Genomic DNA, 20,757 nt, shown 5'->3' on the forward strand with positions numbered 1-20,757 from the left:
CTTCATCTGTTCCTGACTCTGGATAGTGGATTAAAAAGACCATCAATCTCCAATGATATTAAAGTACAATTCTGAACATTACTGATATACTGAGTGACAAGTCAAGATATCTGCTGGGTTTTTATTGTTTGGTTAATAGCACCACCTGCTGGACAGGTTTAATGTTGCTTGACTGAGCAGTATGGGAGAATAAAAGATGCCAAACTTAGGGCCGGTTTCCCGGACATCTCCATTGAACATGCTTTTTAGTCTAGGACTAGGCTTCATCTGTGTCCGGGAAACCGCCCATATAGTTCAATTAGCAAGTAAGTAACACTACCTGTTCCATGATACTGAGGAAAATGACATTGAGACAGAGAACCAATTGAGAAAACATTTCAATGGTTCTGAATGACAACCAACATACATTAACAGCATACATCATGATTAATGTAAACGTATAAGATTAAAAACGTTGCACTTACAAATAATATGAAAGCATTGAATTGTAATTCATAACATCTTCTGAAGATCAAATCAATCAAATCATTGTACATAAAAACAGAGCAGAATGAATCATCACATCTGGGGACCATCACCACCAGCATGACTAGTATCTATGTGGACCCTACTACAGTTTAACCAGCTCAGCTATAGACTACACCAGCATGACTAGTATCTATGTGGACCCTACTACAGTTTAACCAGCTCAGCTATAGACTACACCAGCATGACTAGTATCTATGTGGACCCTACTACAGTTTAACCAGCTCAGCTATAGACTACACCAGCATGACTAGTATCTATGTGGACCCTACTACAGTTTAACCAGCTCAGCTATAGACTACACCAGCATGACTAGTATCTATGTGGACCCTACTACAGTTTAACCAGCTCAGCTATAGACTACACCAGCATGACTAGTATCTATGTGGACCCCTACTACAGTTTAACCAGCTCAGCTATAGACTACACCAGCATGACTAGTATCTATGTGGACCCTACTACAGTTTAACCAGCTCAGCTATAGACTACACCAGCATGACTAGTATCTATGTGGACCCTACTACAGTTTAACCAGCTCAGCAGTCCCATTGAGAGAAACCCCAGGATAGAGGGGCTGAGTGAATGTGGTCTGGACTCTGTGGAGGAGGGTCATTGTGTCAGAGACACTGTAGAAGGACAGAGTACCTGCCTTGTGATCCAGGTCCACTCCTACTCTGGAGGACTGAGGGCCTGATACTTTAGTCCCAACATTATTGTGTCTGAACCAATAACCACCACTATAACACTCTAAACTCCAGGACTTGTTATTGTATCCAAATCCACCATCTGTCCCTGTTCTGCTGATGTCTTTATATGAGACTGCTGTATCAACACCCCCCCCACTCCACTCCACCTCCCAGTAACAGCGTCCAGACAGACCCTCTCTACACAGAACCATACTGTAGTTGGTGAATCTGTCTGGATGATCAGGATATGGTTGGACTTGGCCTGTATAGGTCACCTTTCTGTTCCCTTCAGACAGAGAGAGGAGTGTGCCTGCTGTGTTTGGGTCCAGTGTGAGCTGACAGGAATCTGGGAGAAGAGCAGAGCAGAGACCAATGAGGGGAGTTAGAACAATAAGTGAAGTCAGATACTGTATCTACCCTGTCTTTGATTAGAGCACAGCAGAGATCAAATCAGAGAAATATGAGGAGTCAGATAGATACCCAGTCTTTGATTAGATCTACTATTGCTATATATTTCTAGAGGGATTGTTAGGAGTGTCAGTAAAAGAGACTGTTAGTTACTTCAGAATAAAGAGACTCACATTGTAAGAACTGTTCTCTGGTCTTGGGCTCTGGAGGCAGTACAACATCCACTATATTCACTACAGACACATAAACACATTCACAGAGAGAGGGAATGTTATCATCACACCATATTCCACATGTATATGACTAGTAGGGAACTTTCAATGGTCTAAAGTTGATGTTCTTATCATTTTCAACACACCTGTAGTGGAGATCTTGGTCCATTCTCCTTTAAGGACGTCTTCTAGTTTCTCTCTCAGTTCAGACACAGTCTTACTCACATCTCCAAAGTACTGAAGAGGACGGACAACGATGCTGGGTAAGTCTGAAGATACACTGGTACCGGAGAGAGACTGATAACTCTGGAGAGAGAGAGAGAGAACAGAACCAAATGATTGAGAGTTTTAATTTCATATCACATGTATCAAGGCAGTTGAGTTACCTGGAGGAAATGGATGTGATCCTCTGTGTGTGAGAGCTGCTCCAGCTCAGTGCTTCTCTTCCTCAGCTCAGCTATCTCCTGCTCCAGTTGCTCCAGGAGTCCTTCAGCTTGACTCACTTGAGCCTTCTCTTGGGCTCTGATCAGCTCCTTCACCTCAGAGCGCCTTCTCTCAATGGAGCGGATCAGCTCGGTAAAGATCTTATCACTGTCCTCCACTGCTGCCTGTGCAGAGCGCTGTTAAGAGAGAGAGAGAGAGAGAGACTTGTCTTACTTTAATGAGCCATCCTCATTACACTAACACCCCCACCCCCTAAAAGCACATTGCGTGCCACCACAACCTCCACACAATCACATTATCCAGTACCCAACACCACAGTACAATACACCAACCAGCACCACATTCCAACCGTCCATCCAACCCCTCCTCTCCAGCCGTACAGACAGCCCCCTGAGCCCCCATACCTCCTGAAACATCTCCACACTGTTGATCATTTTGTACAACTCAAACTCAACCCCTAAGGCGTCAACAGAAATGGCATTACCCTTGCAACACAGAAAAAACATGATGAACAGTCTGTCATTGCAGAAAACGGACACCCCTCCCCAACTCCCAGGTCAACCCGAGCCAACCAGCTATTGGTGTCCAGGGCTCCATGTAATACCCTCCACTAGACGACCCCTGACCTTTCCAGCACTGGGAGCTTATAGAGCCCCTCCACCTATACCCTGCCATGCTCTCAGCCCCCACAACCCCCTGCCACTGATGTCCCTTCACTCCCGCTAAGCTCCTGATGTGTCTAACCTTGATTTCTCTGTGACAGAGTTTGGAAAGGTCTGTGAGCAGAACCTGAGAACACCCAGGACCCCAGAGTTCTGCCCTCTATAAATCAGAGTACAACTCCACAGCCGCGGCCTCATCTCCTCACAACAGAAGTTACCCACCCATCAGGCTCCCTCCTCTCCCCCACAACAGAAGTTACCCACCCATCAGGCTCCCTCATCTCCCCACAACAGAAGTTACCCACCCATCAGGCTCCCTCATCTCCCCCACAACAGAAGTTACCCACCCATCAGGCTCCCTCATCTCCCCACAACAGAAGTTACCCACCCATCAGGCTCCCTCATCTCCCCACAACAGAAGTTACCCACCCATCAGGGTCCCTCATCTCCCCCACAACAGAAGTTACCCACCCATCAGGCTCCCTCATCTCCCCCACAACAGAAGTTACCCACCCATCAGGCTCCCTCATCTCCCCACAACAGAAGTTACCCACCCATCAGGCTCCCTCATCTCCCCCACAACAGAAGTTACCCAGCCATCAGCCTCCCTCATCTCCCCCACAACAGAAGTTACCCACCCATCAGGCTCCCTCATCTCCCCCACAACAGAAGTTACCCACCCATCAGTCTCCCTCATCTCCCCCACAACAGAAGTTACCCACCCATCAGGCTCCCTCATCTCCCCCACAACAGAAGTTACCCACCCATCAGGCTCCCTCATCTCCCCACAACAGAAGTTACCCACCCATCAGGCTCCCTCATCTCCCCACAACAGAAGTTACCCACCCATCAGGCTCCCTCATCTCCCCCACAACAGAAGTTACCCACCCATCAGGCTCCCTCATCTCCCCACAACAGAAGTTACCCGCCCATCAGGCTCCCTCATCTCCCCCACAACAGAAGTTACCCACCCATCAGGCTCCCTCATCTCCCCACAACAGAAGTTACCCACCTATCAGGCTCCCTCATCTCCCCCCACAACAGAAGTTACCCACCCATCAGGCTCCCTCATCTCCCCCACAACAGAAGTTACCCACCCATCAGGCTCCCTCATCTCCCCCACAACAGAAGTTACCCACCCATCAGGCTCCCTCATCTCCCCACAACAGAAGTTACCCGCCCATCAGACAAACGTAAAACAAGGGATTTTCTTGGTTTCCCCACTCTGTTTTTCCAACCCCTCTGGTGAAACAGAGAACTGAGCCCTGTACTATAATATAATATAATGTGCCATTTTGCAGACGCTTTTATCCAAAGCGACTTACAGTCATGCGTGCATATATATAAAAATTTTTTGTTGTTGTGTATGGGTGGTCCCGGGGATCGAACCCACTACCCTGGCGTTACAAGCGCCGTGCTCTACCAGCTGAGCTACAGAGGACCAGGTGCAGACACATTCATGAAAGCAAAGACAAGGTCATTATTTGGGCTCTAAACACTAACAACCTACCCTTACACACCGCTTTTGCTACCCCTCCACTAAGATTTCTGCCATGGCATTTGAATGTTTTTGGTTTACATATTCCCCCAGTCTCTGCCGCCGTTCATGTTAAGGAAGTCTAACCGTGAAATCTCCATAAGAGGTGGGAGGGAAATCACCACAATCAGAAACCAGTAGAGAAGCCCATAAAGCCGCCATGCCAGAAAAAAACATCAATTTAAGCAGATTCTGAAGACATGCCCTTAAGAACCCATGACCCATTTTCTCAGCCTATACCGCTTCCTGGGTGAGAGGACACTAAACCCCTCATTCTTCATCAGGTGTTGTACTGACCTTACAAACCTTCCAGGATCAATAAAATAAGACTCCAGCAGAACCTTCTTTTTCCCTTTTAGTCTCCATCAGGAACCTAGAAAGTTATCTCAGCGTATATACTGGGCCCTCAGCCTGACTGGCTGTCAGCTCTGGATCCAATGAGCCGTCTGAAAACGAGACCGCCTTGTCCTCCGCTCCCGCAGACTCACCTCCCCCTCTTCCTCCTCCTCCATTGGCACGGTACCGTCCTCCTCCTCCCCAGTCCCTGCCCCCTGCACTTCCCCCCTGATCAGTGCCTCTTCCCCAATGACAGGCAATATTTCCTGGGATGAGCACACCAAGCCTTCGCCCACCGGAGTCTCTGTTACTACAGAAACCTGCCTCAGCTCATGTAGCCCAGCTGCAACCCTCCCCACCACCGCTTTCTCCACAGCCTGCGCACCACCACTTGGCCATGCACTACTACCGTGTAGCTCAGTTGGTAGAGCATGGCGCTTGCAACGCCAGGGTTGTGGGTTCGTTTCACAGGAAAACTCCTGCCTGAGCTTTTTACTGTCCCTTTCCACACTGCTAACGCAAGAGGAAGGACTGAAAAAGCATTTAACACATTACTGTGAAGTAATATAATGATGATTCATGTTTATTATTACCTGTTTTTATGGTCATGTTTTGAAATTATACTTCATTACTATAATGATTATCAATAAGCCTAAACATTAATTCAGTCACCTCTGGTCGACAAAAACGTATTTTCCTAGTACATTAATTGTCAAATTCAACAACCAGCATCGAGCACTCTGCCTTCTCACGCAAGCGAGGGGCATGTTGAGGTAAATATGCTAACCGCTACGGTTGCATTATGTAATTTATTGGTGGGCTGGAAGATGCAGTGTTTTTTCTTTTCTATTCAGAGGCTATTTACTCCCAATGAGATAATTTTATATAGAAGGTTTTTATAATGCATGTTTACTAGGGTTGAGGTTAGCGCATCTGAGTAGGGATTATTTGGGTTCAATACCTGTCCTACCTATCAATCATATTGCTGCTTGTAGCCTATAACTGATGATCCCCACACTAGAAACACCCAAAACTATCTGTGCTAGCAAACCCTGTGTTCCACCCCTCCCCTGTGTAACCTTGAAGTTTGTTAAGAAACAAACACTTGTCTACGAAAAGAGACAACATGTTTAACGGATTCCGCTTGGCACCCAGCCGAGAGCACACGGAAACCACTTGCAAATTTACCAAAACTAACCAACTACTTGGGGTCTGTTCGGAAGCAATAAACGGAGGCAGATTAGCCACCACAACTCTTGTCGAAAGAGGCGAAATCTGCACCAACACACCCCTCACAAAAATCCCACTCGCAACAAGACAAACCTTTTTCATTAACACAACCACCACCTTGTTCATTCTGGATGCAGAGTGCAGATGTTCTGCTCCAAGCTGTTCGCCGACCATGAGCAAAACTTCCTCCACACCTTTCTCCGGAACGGACCCGAGCGACAGCGTTTCTTCTCCACTCGGTTGAGGCCATCACGCCGCCCTAACAAACTACCCCTACTCCCCCTCAACTCTAAACGATAAACAGTGGAAACCAATAAACAAACCCTCCACCATCAGAAAATAAATTCAGAAAATACGCATGAACTACAAGAAAAAAGAATAGTAGCCCTCCTCACGAACCACAAAACTCTCACACAACCAACTTCTTCTTCTATGATATAATGGCGGTCCACAAACCAACGTTAAAGGTGCATGCCGCCACCTACTGTGCTGGAGTGTGTGGTCAATCACGGTTTCCAACATTTCTAAATCCTCCTACCTAACTCAGTACTTCTGAGAAAATAAAGAAGAGCCCTACTAACTTCTAATAGACCCTCCCCCATCCCCAAAATCCCTTCCAAACCCCCCCAACCCCCGTCCAACCTCAATGACCCTACACTTCAACCTTTCCCTCTCTTCAACATACTTACAACAATATAACAACACATGCTCCACCGTTTCATCGACCGTACCCTCCAGACACAAATCATTCCCATGCTTGCCAACCAGATGTAATGACGAGATCAATGTACAATGTCCTAAGCGCAATCTAGTAAACACCACATCTTCCTTCCTAATCTGACTTTTGAATCTTGGTCCATCGATCTTTCTGTAAAACTGTCAACTACTCATATAAATGCCGGCCCTTGTGCTCAGAGTACCATCTCTTCTGCCACACATCTATCAAAATGGCTCTGATCTTACATTTGGCCTCACCTCTACCCAGTGGAACATTAATATCAATTATATCTCGTTTCAAAGCTCTTTTAGCTAACTGGTCTACAATTTCATTCCCTTCCATACCCGAATGTGCTGGGACCCAGCAGAATCTCACTACTAAACCCATTCTCTCAATTCTCCATAATAACATTAATACCTCCAATAGCAGGTCACTCCTATTAGATTTACCAGATGATAAACTATTCAATACAGACAGAGAATCTGACCATACTATAATTCTAACAGGTTGTACGTCCCTCCACCCACTGGAGGGCAACTATTATCGCCAACAGTTCAACTGAGTATACTGACAGTTCATCTATTCGTCTTCTACATATCTGCACATCAAATTCAGGAACGTAAACGCCTGCTCCTGTGAGCCCACTATCTGGGTCCTTGGATCCATCTGTGAAAAAGCGGTAAAAAAGCATAAAATCTTCTACCAATGTAATTGTCAACCAGTTTCTCTATATCACTGACTTCTGACCAATCTTTCCTTTTCTCTACCAAGGTTAGATCAACAACAGGGTCTAGGAGTAACCATGGAGGAACATCCCTATCACCACAGAAGGGCCAACCTCCAACTCCCTCAAACCACTCTCATCAGCAAGTTTTCCAACTGTCCAACCAAAACCACTGCCTTGTCTACTAGCATATTCCCAACAGTCATCTAGAACAGTAGCAGTGGGATGCTCAACCTCACAGCCTTTCAACCCAATAAGATAATGACCATTTTTACGCTGTATATCCAAAGGCATCTCTCCTGCCTCCACCAGTAAGGCACATACAGATGTTGATTTAAATGCACCAATACATATCCTTAAAGCTATATACTGGATTCTGTCCAGCTTCTGAAGCCAAGTTTTGCCTTGTTCGATAAACTATACACCCGTAATCAGTTGTCGTCCTGATCAGAGCTCTATAAATATCCATCAACAATTGTCTGTCAGCACCCTATTCATAACCAGAGACCCACACAACCAACTACCATGAAAGTTAATGAATGAGAGAGACATGAACATCGTTACAATACTGTACATAGACATAATGTAACGGTTCTTCTTCTTTGGAGTTTAACGGCGGTTGGCATCCAATATGTTGCATTACCGCCCCCAACTGGACTATAATATAAATCCATTATACTTTGTGACACAAAATGGGAAAAGGGGAAATTATAATAATTAAAAAAACACCCTTCCAACTAACCCTACACTCATTAAATACCCACTACCCCATTCCACTACTTTGACCCTATCTGCTCCTGCACCATGCCAACGGCCTGGGAGGACGGGACACCACCACTCAACATACCCTGTAAGTCAAATCTTGTATGCCCAAATACTTCTCTGCAGCTGCCACCACAACATCTATTTTCAGTGATTTACGTTCCATTTCTGCGGTACAGTTGATAACCATTGCTATGAACTCTAAGAAGCTAACTTTCCTAAAGCATATATCACTCGTTGGCCTATCCCTCTGTGCTGGCACAGATCTACTACTCACAGGGATCCTCTCAGGATCTCTCACCCTTGACCCATCCTCCTCTACTTCCTTCACTGCCTCAGCATACGACACCTTCTGCACTACTCTGACTCTAGCCACCTCAACCTGCCTCTCTCGCACCGGACACTTCCGATCCCCAGCAACATGGGCATCCCAACAGTTGACACACACAACTTTATCCACCGAAACTACACAATCCTCTATCCCCTCCTGCACAATTCCCACATCTTGGAATCTCCCTCCTACAAACTGCTGCAACATGACCATAAACGTTGCACCTGAATCAGCACAGTGGATTCGGCACAAACTTTATTCACCAGAACAATCTTTTATCCCATTCTCTTCCACACACATAAAACATCTTGGAATTTCTCTCCCACAAACTGCTGCGAAATGACCATAAACGTTGCACCTGAATTTATGGATTTGGCACAAAAGCTCGAATCAAGATAACTGATATATCATAACATGACTTTCTCTGTTAAAGACTCATAACTCAAAAGGACTGACTCCTCTGTTTCACCACGCTCACCACCGGGTCTGCGTTGCACCAAACGGCGGGAATCACAAACACCAGCAGTCTTCAACCTTAATTGCTCCACTTCTACACTTAACGCTACCCCAGAAATCACTCCTTTCAATGGTGCCCTGTTCCTAAGAGCAAAGCAAGAAACAGATCTTGACCCAAGTTGCGTGACACGGAGCGCCCACTCCCTCTGGTCAGAAGAAACACAAACAAATATCACAAGTCCACTACAGGTTACCTTCACTGATTCAACTGCACCCAACTCCTTTCCCACCCACCCTGAAACCACAAATGGATCTGCCAAAAGGTATGGATCCACTTTGTCCTACAGTGTATCTCCTACTGCACCAGATTCTTCTTTATCATGTCCATTGATGCCAGGCTCTGGTTCTGAGCTCTTCACCACACCTTCTACCTCACTTAACTCTCCCTCATTCATTTCCATTTCACCTCCAGAACTCAGTCTGGCGAATGGCTCACTCTGTTTGCACTTGAGTTATAACATTTGATTTTGATTTTGATTAATTTTTATGTCTCTATTCCTTTTAAACTTTTGTGAGTGTAACGTTTACTGTTAATTTCTGATTTGTTTATTATTTATTTTACTTGCTTTGGTAATGTAACATATGTTTCCAATGCCAATAAAGCCCATTTAATTGAATCGAGAGAGAGAGCTCCCTGTTAATGTATAGCAGACATGAGTCGCTCATGGTTACTCATGGTTATGTGAAGAGGTACAGCCGCTTGCGACTTTAAATCAGTCAGAACAATAGGGAATGTCCTTTTGGTCAAGATGATGGTTTCTCCCACAGTAGAACCGGGTTCATAACCCGTCAGTTACATTAAGCAGTCTATTCTCTGAAAGGGGTCCAGACAGCCTGTTCCCAACAGTGGAGCCAGTGGGATTGGAGACGGGCCCCTCTCTCTCTCTCTCTCTGACTGGAGGAGAGAAGTGAAATGGTGTGTCTCCTCTGGTCAACAATACTCACCTTGAGACACTCCACAGCCTGTTGGAGCTCCTTCAGGTCCTTCTCTCTCTCCTGGAATCTCTGCTGGACTTTCTGCTGACTCATCCCCAGCTGCCTCTGTGGAGAATCACTCTTCAATGAGCTATCAAGCTTTATTTGTCCAGTAGATCAATAGTATAGTAATGGGACATAGGGCCCATAGAAGATAGGGATTAATATGTTGAGGAAGAGTCTGTGTGAAATTATATTATTATATTGTTATGTGAATGATTATAGTTTTAACAGTGCACAAAACAGGGGAGCTGATTGGGTGTTTGATAACGAATGATAATGGTGTTTGATAACGAATTACAATGATGTTTGATAATGAATGATAATGATGTTTGATAATGGTGTTTGACTTTAGAAAATGGTGATACATTTGGAGAATCTGGGTTAACATATCAATATACTCAAGGTTTGTGTTCATATTTGTTCTGCCGTGGATCGATTTAATTTGAATGATCTCATATTCAAACAGCCTTAGTTCCTACTGTATCTTTAATTCTTTGTTTATCAGACAGTCACCAACAAGTAGTTCTGGTCTTACCTGTTTCTCAGTCCTCTCTGTTGCAGCTGACACTGTATCATGGCCTTTATGTTTATCCATCACACACAGATAACAGATACACTGCTGATCGGTACGACAGTAAAACTCCAGCAGTTTGTCATGATGAGAGCAGATCTTCTCCTGTAGTTGTGCGGTGGCTTTGACCAGCTTGTGCTTCTTGAAAGCAGGAGATTCATAGTGAGGTTGGAGGTGGAGTCTCACAGTAAGAGGCCAGACACACCAGACAGGACATGAGGGCTTTCTGCTTTCTGGTCCCAGTGCAGACATCACACGCCACATCTCCAGGTCCAGCATAGCACAGAGCAGGAGGGGGGAGCAGCCTGAGTCCAGTCTTCTTCAGTTTCTCCACCATCTCAGCCAACATGTTATTTTTCCTCAGATTAGGCCTTGGAGTGAAGGTCTCTCTGCACTGAGGACAGCTATAGACCCCTTTCAGAACATCCTGATCCCAGCAGCCCTCAATACAGCTCCTACAGTAACTGTGTCCACAGGCAGTAGTGACCGGCTCCTTCAGTAGATCCAGACAGACAGAACAACAGAACTGTTCCTGGTCCAGCTGAGCCATTTGGATGGTTGTTCACTCTCACACAGACAGACGACACAGAGACTCAGATCAGTTTCGTTTCCACAGAAGTGAGTTTTTGGGAGGGCGTGGACTTCCTGGTTCTGCCAGATAGGTGAGGTTAGAGGGAGGGAGGGAGGGAGGGAGGGAGGGAGGGATAGAGAGAGAACTGCATTCAACATGGAGAGGGAGACAAATATTTTAGTTTCTAGGTTAGGGCCCTTCATTTGGAATAAATCTAACAAATATGAGTTGTTAGAATATATAAAGGGTAACAGTTCCTATGAAGTACATATTATAATTATTATAATAAGCTTCATAATGCCTTATAATACACTTATGTGTTATAACACTGATTATAAGTGTCTATAATAATTCATAAGTGGTTGTAATGGGGGGTTGATATTGATACAATATACTGTAGTTTAAATGAATACTGTATGTATTGACTGATCATTGAGAATGAGGTAATACTTTACATTACAGTGTGGGTATTACTGTTAGGCCTAGGGTCAGGGTTAGAGTTACTACATTCAGCAGTAACCCTAACCCTAGCCATATCTAGGACTAAAAAGAGAAGACGTTTTACAATCAGAGTTCTTTGTATCTCTTCTTAGTCAGACAGAAACCCCCCACATATTATAGGTGGACGGGGTTATGAACATATCCAATGAATTGTTTTCTGCAACCAGATGAAATGAAACTGCCTTTCAGCAGGAAAAAGCTTCTCTAATAATCCTAACCATTGCTGGGTGTCTTCAGAGACTGAGGTATAGAGACACACTGTCAAGTCAAATCATCTGGCTGTGCTTTCATGTCAAAACATGTATTCTTTTCTATTCATAAAATTATATTGTATTATATTCTTTGATAATATATTATATCCATAGGCTCCACTCTGTATAGTGTTAATGATGACTGTTTGTTCTGTACATTGATTGAATGGTTAGGACTATCTCACTGTATTCACATATTAAATCCCAAGAGACCAGGAGACCTAAAGGAAGCCTTCAACACTGTATCCCTTCATCCAGTCATACTAAACAACCTCTGTCTGTCTGTATGTCTGTCTGTCTGTAAACACAGCCAACTTTTCTGCGGTGGTTGTTGTTGCTATCAGTGCTGCACAGCTATTTTCAGGTCTCTCCAGAGATGGTCGATCGGGTTCAACTCCAGGATCTGGCTGGACCACTCAAGGACATTCAGAGACTTGTCCCGAAGCCACTCCTGCGTTGTCTTGGCTGTGTGCTTAGGGTTGTTGTCTTGTTGGAAGTTGAACCTTCGCCCCAGTCTGAGATCCTGAGCGCTCTGAAGCAGGTTTTCATCAAGGATCTCTCTGTACTTTGCTCTGTTCATTTTTCCCTCGATCCTGGCTATTCTCCCAGTCCGTGCCTCTGAAAAACATCCAAACAGCCTGATGCTGCCACCACCATGCTTCACCATAGGGATGGTGCCATGTTTTCTACAGACGTGACGCTTGGCATTCAGGCCAAAGAGTTCAATCTTGGTTTCATCAGACCAGAGAATCTTCTTTCTCATGGTCTGAGAGTACTTTAGGATCCTTTTGGCAAACTCCAAGCGGGCTGTCATGTGTCTTTTACTGAGGAGTGGCTTCCTTCTGGCCACTCTACCATAAAGGCCTGATTGGTGGAGTGCTGCAGAGGTGGTTGTCCTTCTGGAAGGTTCTCCCATCTCCACAGAGGAACTCTGGAGCTCTGTCAGAGTTACCATCGGGTTCTTGGTCACTTCCCTGACCAAGGCCCTTCTCCCCCGATGCTCAGTTTGGCCAGGCGGCCAGCTCTAGGAAGAGTCTTGGTGGTTACAAACTTCTTCCATTTAAGAATGATGGAGGCCATTGTGATCTTGGGGACCTTCAATGTTGCAGAAATGTTTTGGGACCCTTCCCCAGATCTGTGCCTCAACACAATCCTGTCTCAGGGCTCTACGGACAATTCCTTCACCCTCATGGCTTGGTTTTTGCTCTGACATGCACTGTCAACTGTGGGACCTTATATAGACAGCTGTGTGCCTTTACAAATCATGTCCAATCAATTGAATTTACCACAGGTGGACTCCAATCAAGTTGTAGAAACATCTCAAGGATGATCAATGGAAACAGGATGCACCTGAGCTCAATTTTGAGTCTCATAGCAAAGGGTCTGAATAATTACATAAATAAGGTATTTCTGTCTTGTATTTTCAATAAGTGTGTAAAAATTAAAACCTGTTTTCACTTTGTCATTATGTGGTATTGTGGGTAGAGTGATGAGGAAAATGTTTTATTTAATCAACTTTAGAATAAGGCTGTAACGTAATAAAATGTTGAAAAAGTCAAAGGGTCTGAATACTTTCCGAATGCACTGTATGGCAGCTAGAAATCAAAACTGGATGGTCTTCAGAGATAGATGGGAGGGGCTGAGGGTAGCTGAAGGCGGAGACTAAAAACAAACAAAAGATAACTAATGTAAAATGTAGTGTCTGGGAAATGTATGTAGTATGTACATTTATAAGCTGGAAGTGGAAGCCTAAGTATTGTTTGTCCATTAGTTTAGGAGGGGTGGTAGGGTTAGGGGAAAATAATAAAGAAGGAAAATATATTTAAAATAATATTTACAAAACATATATATGGGGGATTGGAAATGATGCAGACAATTACACAGATAGAAGCCCCAATATATCTGCAATGTTAAAGCTGGTCCTATAGCTGTAGGGTGGCTTTGACCAGCTGGTGCTTCTTCAAAGCAGGAGATTCATAGTGAGGTTGGAGGTGAGTCTCACAGTAAGAGGCCAGACACACCAGACAGGACATGAGGGCTTTCTGCTTTCTGGTCCCAGTGCAGACATCACACGCCACATCTCCAGGTCCAGCATAGCACAGAGCAGGAGGGGGGGAGCAGCCTGGAGTCCTGTCTTCTTCAGTTTCTCCACCACTTAGGCGAGCACAGCACTCCTGTTCAGAATAGGTCTTGGGGTGAAGGTATGTCTGCACTGCACTCAATCTGGTTTATTTAGTACCCCAGCGCAGGTTAAGTAGTGGAAAGAACATGTTGGGTTATTTTGACCCAGACAGTTTGGTTGCGTGAATAACCCAATATGTTGGGTTGTTAGTATTAACAGAACACGGGTTAATTTAACCATCAGTTGGGTATTTTTACTCTCATGCTTGATTGACCTAGCAACTGGGTCTGTTTTAATGTCATCCTTACTGTAGGTTATTTTAAGGTGTTTACATACTGTAAACTCAATTTTTCCTTATTAAATTCTTCTATAATATGTAGAGTATTTATTACATATTATAATAAGGTATACCACTGTATCATAGCCCAACAATGAGACATACGTGGACTTTTAGGAAACTCTATAAGCATAATTGAAGCTACAAAAATGTCAATGTTCAACCTTAACATGTGCTAACTACGCAACAGACCAGATGAACAGGAATTATATTTACTCTCATGGGTGGCTAAAAATCACTATCTGAAAGCCACACCCCTACTAAACTATGCCTACAGTCTTCTGATCTGACCTGATGGGTCATATCTCAATAACCAAGCAACAATAACCCAACACCCAGCATCCATAACCCAGCAGTTTTTAAAGAAAACAACCCAACTAAGTGACCCAACGCCTGCAACCCAACATTTGGGTCAACCAAACAACCCAGTATTTTTAGAGTGTGGGGACAGGTGTAGACCCCTTTCAGATCATCCTGATCCCAGCTTTCTTTAATACAGCCCATACAGTAGCTGTGTCCACAGGCAGTAGTCACCGGATCCTTCAGTGGATCCAGACAGACGGAGCAACAGAACAGTTCTAGATTGTCAGCCATTTTAGTGCTTTCACCTGAAGGTTGAGCAACAGGGTGTCAAAGATAACTTTCTGTTTCATGGAACTCTACACCAGAGGACAGGGAGTGGCTTCCTCTTGACTGTGTACTCTGTATCTACAGGTTTTTGGGGGATGGAAGTCAAGCTAAGAAGATGACGTTGCATACAGCTGTGTCCACAGGGAATAGTAACTGGATCCTTTGGTAGATCCAGACAGCAGAGTGGATATTTTAAAAGGGCCTCTGCAATGTCCATACAACAAACTGCACAGCAGAGTATCAGAGATAACTTTAATTTCTTTGAAAGTCTGAGTGGTGGGGGAGGCCTTTTAGATCTGTTTGGAGACATTAGTCCTGGATGGATGCACTGAGGTATATAGGGATGGAAGCCATAGTGACGTGTTTATTTTTTTATTTTTTTTATTTCACCTTTATTTAACCAGGTAAGCCAGTTGAGAACAGGTTCTCATTTACAACTGCGACCTGGCCAAGATAAAGCAAAGCAGTGCAATAAAAACAACACAGAGTTACACATGGGGTAAAAAACATAAAGTCAAAAATACAACAGAAAATATATATACAGTGTGTGCAAATGTAGCAAGTTATGGAGGTAAGGCAATAAATAGGCTATAGTGCAAAATAATTACAATAGTATTAACACTGGAATGCTAGATGTGCAAGAGATTATGTGCAAATAGAGATACTGGGGTGCAAAATAAATAACAATATAGGGATGAGGTAGTTGGGTGGGCTAATTTCAGATGGGCTGTGTACAGGTGCAGTGATCGGTAAGGTGCTCTGACAACTGATGCTTAAAGTTATTGAGGGAGATAAGAGTCTCCAGCTTCAGAGATTTTTGCAATTCGTTCCAGTCATTGGCAGCAGAGAACTGGAAGGAATGGCGGCCAAAGGAGGTGTTGGCTTTGGGAATGACCAGTGAGATAGCCTTGGTTTCTCAAATGACTGCCTCGCCTGGTTCACCAACTACTTCTCAGATAGAGTTCAGTGTGTCAAATCGGAGGGCCTGTTGTCTGGACCTATGGCAGTCTCTATGGGGGTGCCACAGGGTTCAATTCTTGGGCCGACACTTTTCTCCGTGTATATCAATGATGTCGCTCTTGCTGCTGGTGACTCTCACCAGCAGCAAGAGCGAGTGCTGGTGGGTGCTGCTATGGTGACCAATGAGCTAAGATAAGGCGGGATTTGCCTAGCAGTGATTTATAGATGGCCTGGAGCCAGTGGGTTTGACGACGAACATGTAGTGAGGACCAGCCAACAAGAGCGTACAGGTCACAGTGGTGGGTAGTGTATGGGGCTTTGGAGACAAAACGGATGGCACTGTGATAGACTACATCCAATTTGCTGAGTAGAGTGTTGGAGGCTATTTTGTAAATGACATCGCCGAAGTCAAGGATCGGTAGGATAGTCAGTTTTACGAGGGCATGTTTGGCAGCATGAGTGAAGGAGGCTTTGTTGCGAAATAGGAAGCCGAATCTAGATTTAACTTTGGATTGGAGATTCTTTATGTGAGTCTGGAAGTTGAGTTTACAGTCTAACCAGAAAACTAGGTATTTGTAGTTGTCCACATACTCTAGGTCAGACCCACGTAGAGTGGTGATTCTAGTCGGGTGGGCGGGTGCCAGCAGCGTTCGATTGAAAAGCATGCATTTAGTTTTACTAGTGTTTAAGAGCAGTTGGAGGCTACTGAAGGAGTGTTGTATGGCATTGAAGCTCGTTTGGAGGTTTGTTAACACAGTGTCCAATGAAGGGCCAGATGTATACAAAATGGTGTCGTCTGCGTAGAGGTGGATCTGAGAGTCAACAGCAGCAAGAGCTGGTAACCAAATATAAGGTTGTGGTAAAACATTACAACGTTTTAAAGGTTCCATAAATGTACAGTGACCTATTCAGAAGCCACAGTGGTGAATGATGAATATGTCAAATCAAAAGTTCTCTTTCATTTTCAGTCATGTAAAATGATCATTCATTGTAAAGAAACATGTGGATGCAGTGGGGTGCAAATACCTCTGTATAATTAATTAAGCGAGAAATGGCGGTGGAAATGGCTTTATGCACAAATATTGATATAATAACCATCATATTGAAGTAAACTTGGAGTCACACGATGATATGTGGTGTGGTCCTCCACTACGACTCGGGAAACCATGCAGTTTATTAAGCTACAGATGAAATAAGTTATGCTGAACTTCACAGGGTGGTGAAAGTGCACGGTGATGAGCTTGATGCTCCTTTCAATAAATATCGAGGGTCTTTTTGTCCATAATAATGTCATCATGTGGTAGCCTGTCCAGAGTGGGCACGTTCAGCTATATAATGCACAACCAAATCTGACAAAACCATCAGTAGAGTTGAAAATGTGATGGAAACCCATTTAACAGAACGTTTTTAACCAGTTTTTGTATTTTCTCAAAAATATATTTGCATGTGCATTACATCATCATGCACAGCCATTTATCCTCAACAAGTCAATTTGATGGAAACATCTCTGCTGGTAAAATTCATGTTTTTATGAAGATTTTACAATATTCACATGAAAATCTGTCGCCAGTCGAATGGAAACAGATTTTCATGCGAATTTTCAAAAATCTGCATAAAAACAATATCCTCATCTATAACTGGGTCTGTTTTAATGTCATGCTTGGTTGACCTAGCAACTGGGTCTGTTTTAATGTCATGCTCGGTTGACCTAGCAACTGGGTCTGTTTTAATGTCATGCTCGGTTGACCTAGCAACTGGGTCTGTTTTAATGTCATGCTTGGTTGACCTAGCAACTGGGTCTGTTTTAATGTCATGCTTGGTTGACCTAGCAACTGGGTCTGTTTTAATGTCATGCTTGGTTGACCTAGCAACTGGGTCTGTTTTAATGTTATGCTTGGTTGACCTAGCAACTGGGTCTGTTTTAATGTCATGCTTGGTTGCCCTAGCAACTGGGTCTGTTTTAATGTCATGCTTGGTTGACCTAGCAACTGGGTCTGTTTTAATGTCATGCTTGGTTGACCTAGCAACTGGGTCTGTTTTAATGTCATGCTTGGTTGACCTAGCAACTGGGTCTGTTTTAATGTCATGCTTGGTTGACCTAGCAACTGGGTCTGTTTTAATGTCATGCTTGGTTGACCTAGCAACTGGGTCTGTTTTAATGTCATGCTTGGTTGACCTAGCAACTGGGTCTGTTTTAATGTCATGCTTGGTTGACCTAGCAACTGGGTCTGTTTTAATGTCATGCTTGGTTGCCCTAGCAACTGGGTCTGTTTTAATGTCATCCTTACTGTAGGTTATTTTTAAGGCGTTTACATACTGTAAACTCAATTTTTCCTTATTAAATTATTCTACAATATGTAGAGTATTTATTACATATTATAATAAGGTATACCACTGTATCATAGCCCAACAATGAGACATACGTGGACTTTTAGGAAACTCTATAAGCATCATTGAAGCTACAAAAATGTCAATGTTCAACCTTAACATGTGCTAACTACGCAACAGACCAGATTAACAGGAATTATATTTACTCTCATGGGTGGCTAAAAATAACTATCTGAAAGCCACACCCCTACTAAACTATGCCTACAGTCTTCTGATCTGACCTGATGGGTCATATCTCAATAACCAAGCAACAATAACCCAACACCCAGCATCCATAACCCAGCAGTTTTTAAAGAAAACAACCCAACTAAGTGACCCAACGCCTGCAACCCAACATTTGGGTCAACCAAACAACCCAGTATTGTTTAGAGTGTGGGGACAGGTGTGACCCCTTTCAGATCATCCTGATCCCAGCTTTCTTTAATACAGCCCATACAGTAGCTGTGTCCACAGGCAGTAGTCACCGGATCCTTCAGTGGATCCAGACAGGATTATCTTCAACAGGTCAATTTGATGGAAACATCTCTGCTGGTAAAATGCACATGTTTTTATGAAGATTTTTCAATATTCACATGAAAATCTGACGCTAGTCAAATGGAAACAGATTTTCATGCGAATATTCAAAAATCTGCATAAAAACAATATCCTCATCTATAAACAATATCCCAATAGAATTGAATGGTATATTACGTATTGAATCATTTTGGAGTCACTTGTATTGTAAATAAGAACATAATATGTTTAAGTGGCTCCAAATGACACAATACATTATTTACCATTCAATTCTATTAGGCTACTTATCATCGGAAACACAACCGAAACACACTGCAAATGCATCCAACAAGAGTCCCAAGCTTGATGTAGTCATAGCCTGCTAGGAATATGGGACCAAATACTAAACTTTTGACAAAGTGTAATATACTATAAGTGAATTTGTCCAAATACTTATGACACCTACATATGGAGGGCCTAGATAAATACAGTATATTCCTTTCTAAACAGTAAAACAGACATTAATGAAAATAGCCTCAAATAAAAGGTGACATTCTGTACTGTCGCCTCATATAAAACATTTAATATAAAATTTAAAATGCTGGAGTATAGAGCCACATTCATAGTTGAATAAATTCAAAAACCGAGGTTGGGTCAAAATTATTCAATAAAACAACTTGGCCATGAAGAAGTTTCAGTAGATTAGGAACTGATTCCTATAAAGCTATGTGTAGTATAATGTAGCTGGACATTGTAAAGTCTGCTTCCTATAAAGCTATGTGGAGTATAATGTAGCTGGACATTGTCAAGTCTGCTTCCTATAAAGCTATGTGGAGTATAATGTAGCTGGGCATTGGAAAGTCTGCTTCCTATAAAGCTATGTGGAGTATAATGTAGCTGGACATTGTCAAGTCTGCTTCCTATAAAGCTATGTGGAGTATAATGTAGCTGGACATTGTAAAGTCTGCTTCCTATAAAGCTATGTAGTATAATGTAGCTGGACATTGTCAAGTCTGCTTCCTATAAAGCTATGTGGAGTATAATGTAGCTGGGCATTGGAAAGTCTGCTTCCTATAAAGCTATGTGGAGTATAATGTAGCTGGACATTGGAAAGTCTGCTTCCTATAAAGCGAGAGAGGAGAGAGAGAGAGAGAGAGAGAGAGAGAGAGAGAGAGAGAGAGAGAGAGAGAGAGAGAGAGAGAGAGAGAGAGAGAGAGAGAGAGAGAGAGAGAGAGAGAGAGAGAGACTGTACACAATGTTAATAGAGACAAAGATTTGTGTTCCTAGGTTGGGGACCTTAATATGGAATAAATTAAATAGAGGGGTCAGTAGATCCAGACAGACAGAACAACATAACTGGTCCTGGTCCAACAGAACTCCCCTGCTGAGCCATTTGGACGTGTCAAGGGTTCTGATGCGGATGTGGTGTGGAATCAAGTGCAGGACACAGGAGCTCAGTCAAACTTGACTTTACTGGAAAGGCACAAAATAAACGGGTCAAACTAACCCGGAGGCGAACAATACGCAACAGTGCGTAAAAATACAAAAACCGACTCAACAAAGTGCGACGGTAATAACTAGCGTCTGTCCAAACAACAGTAGAACACCAACAGACAGGAAAAACAATTACACACAACACATGACAGAAACAACGAGAACTTATAGGACACATAATCAACACTAAACACGAACAGGTGTACTAAACAGACCGAACCAATCAAACATCGAAAACAAAGAACGGTGGCAGCTAGTTCCGGAGACGACGACCGCCGAAGCCTGCCCGAACAAGGAGAAGGAGCAGCCTCGGCCGAAACCGTGACAGGACGGTTGTTCACTCTCACACAGACAGACGACACAGAGACTCA

The 20,757-nt window shown here is 43.6% G+C and overlaps 1 pseudogene; it reads right to left on the reverse strand.

The window, feature by feature from the left end:
* Positions 1–1,045: 1,045 nt before the first annotated feature.
* On the reverse strand, positions 1,046–20,285 carry LOC121540636 (annotated as a pseudogene).
* Between the last annotated feature and the right edge of the window lie 472 nt (positions 20,286–20,757).

The sequence above is a fragment of the Coregonus clupeaformis genome, unplaced genomic scaffold (assembly GCF_020615455.1).
Source record: "Coregonus clupeaformis isolate EN_2021a unplaced genomic scaffold, ASM2061545v1 scaf0209, whole genome shotgun sequence".
NCBI classification, from domain to species: Eukaryota; Metazoa; Chordata; class Actinopteri; order Salmoniformes; family Salmonidae; genus Coregonus; species Coregonus clupeaformis.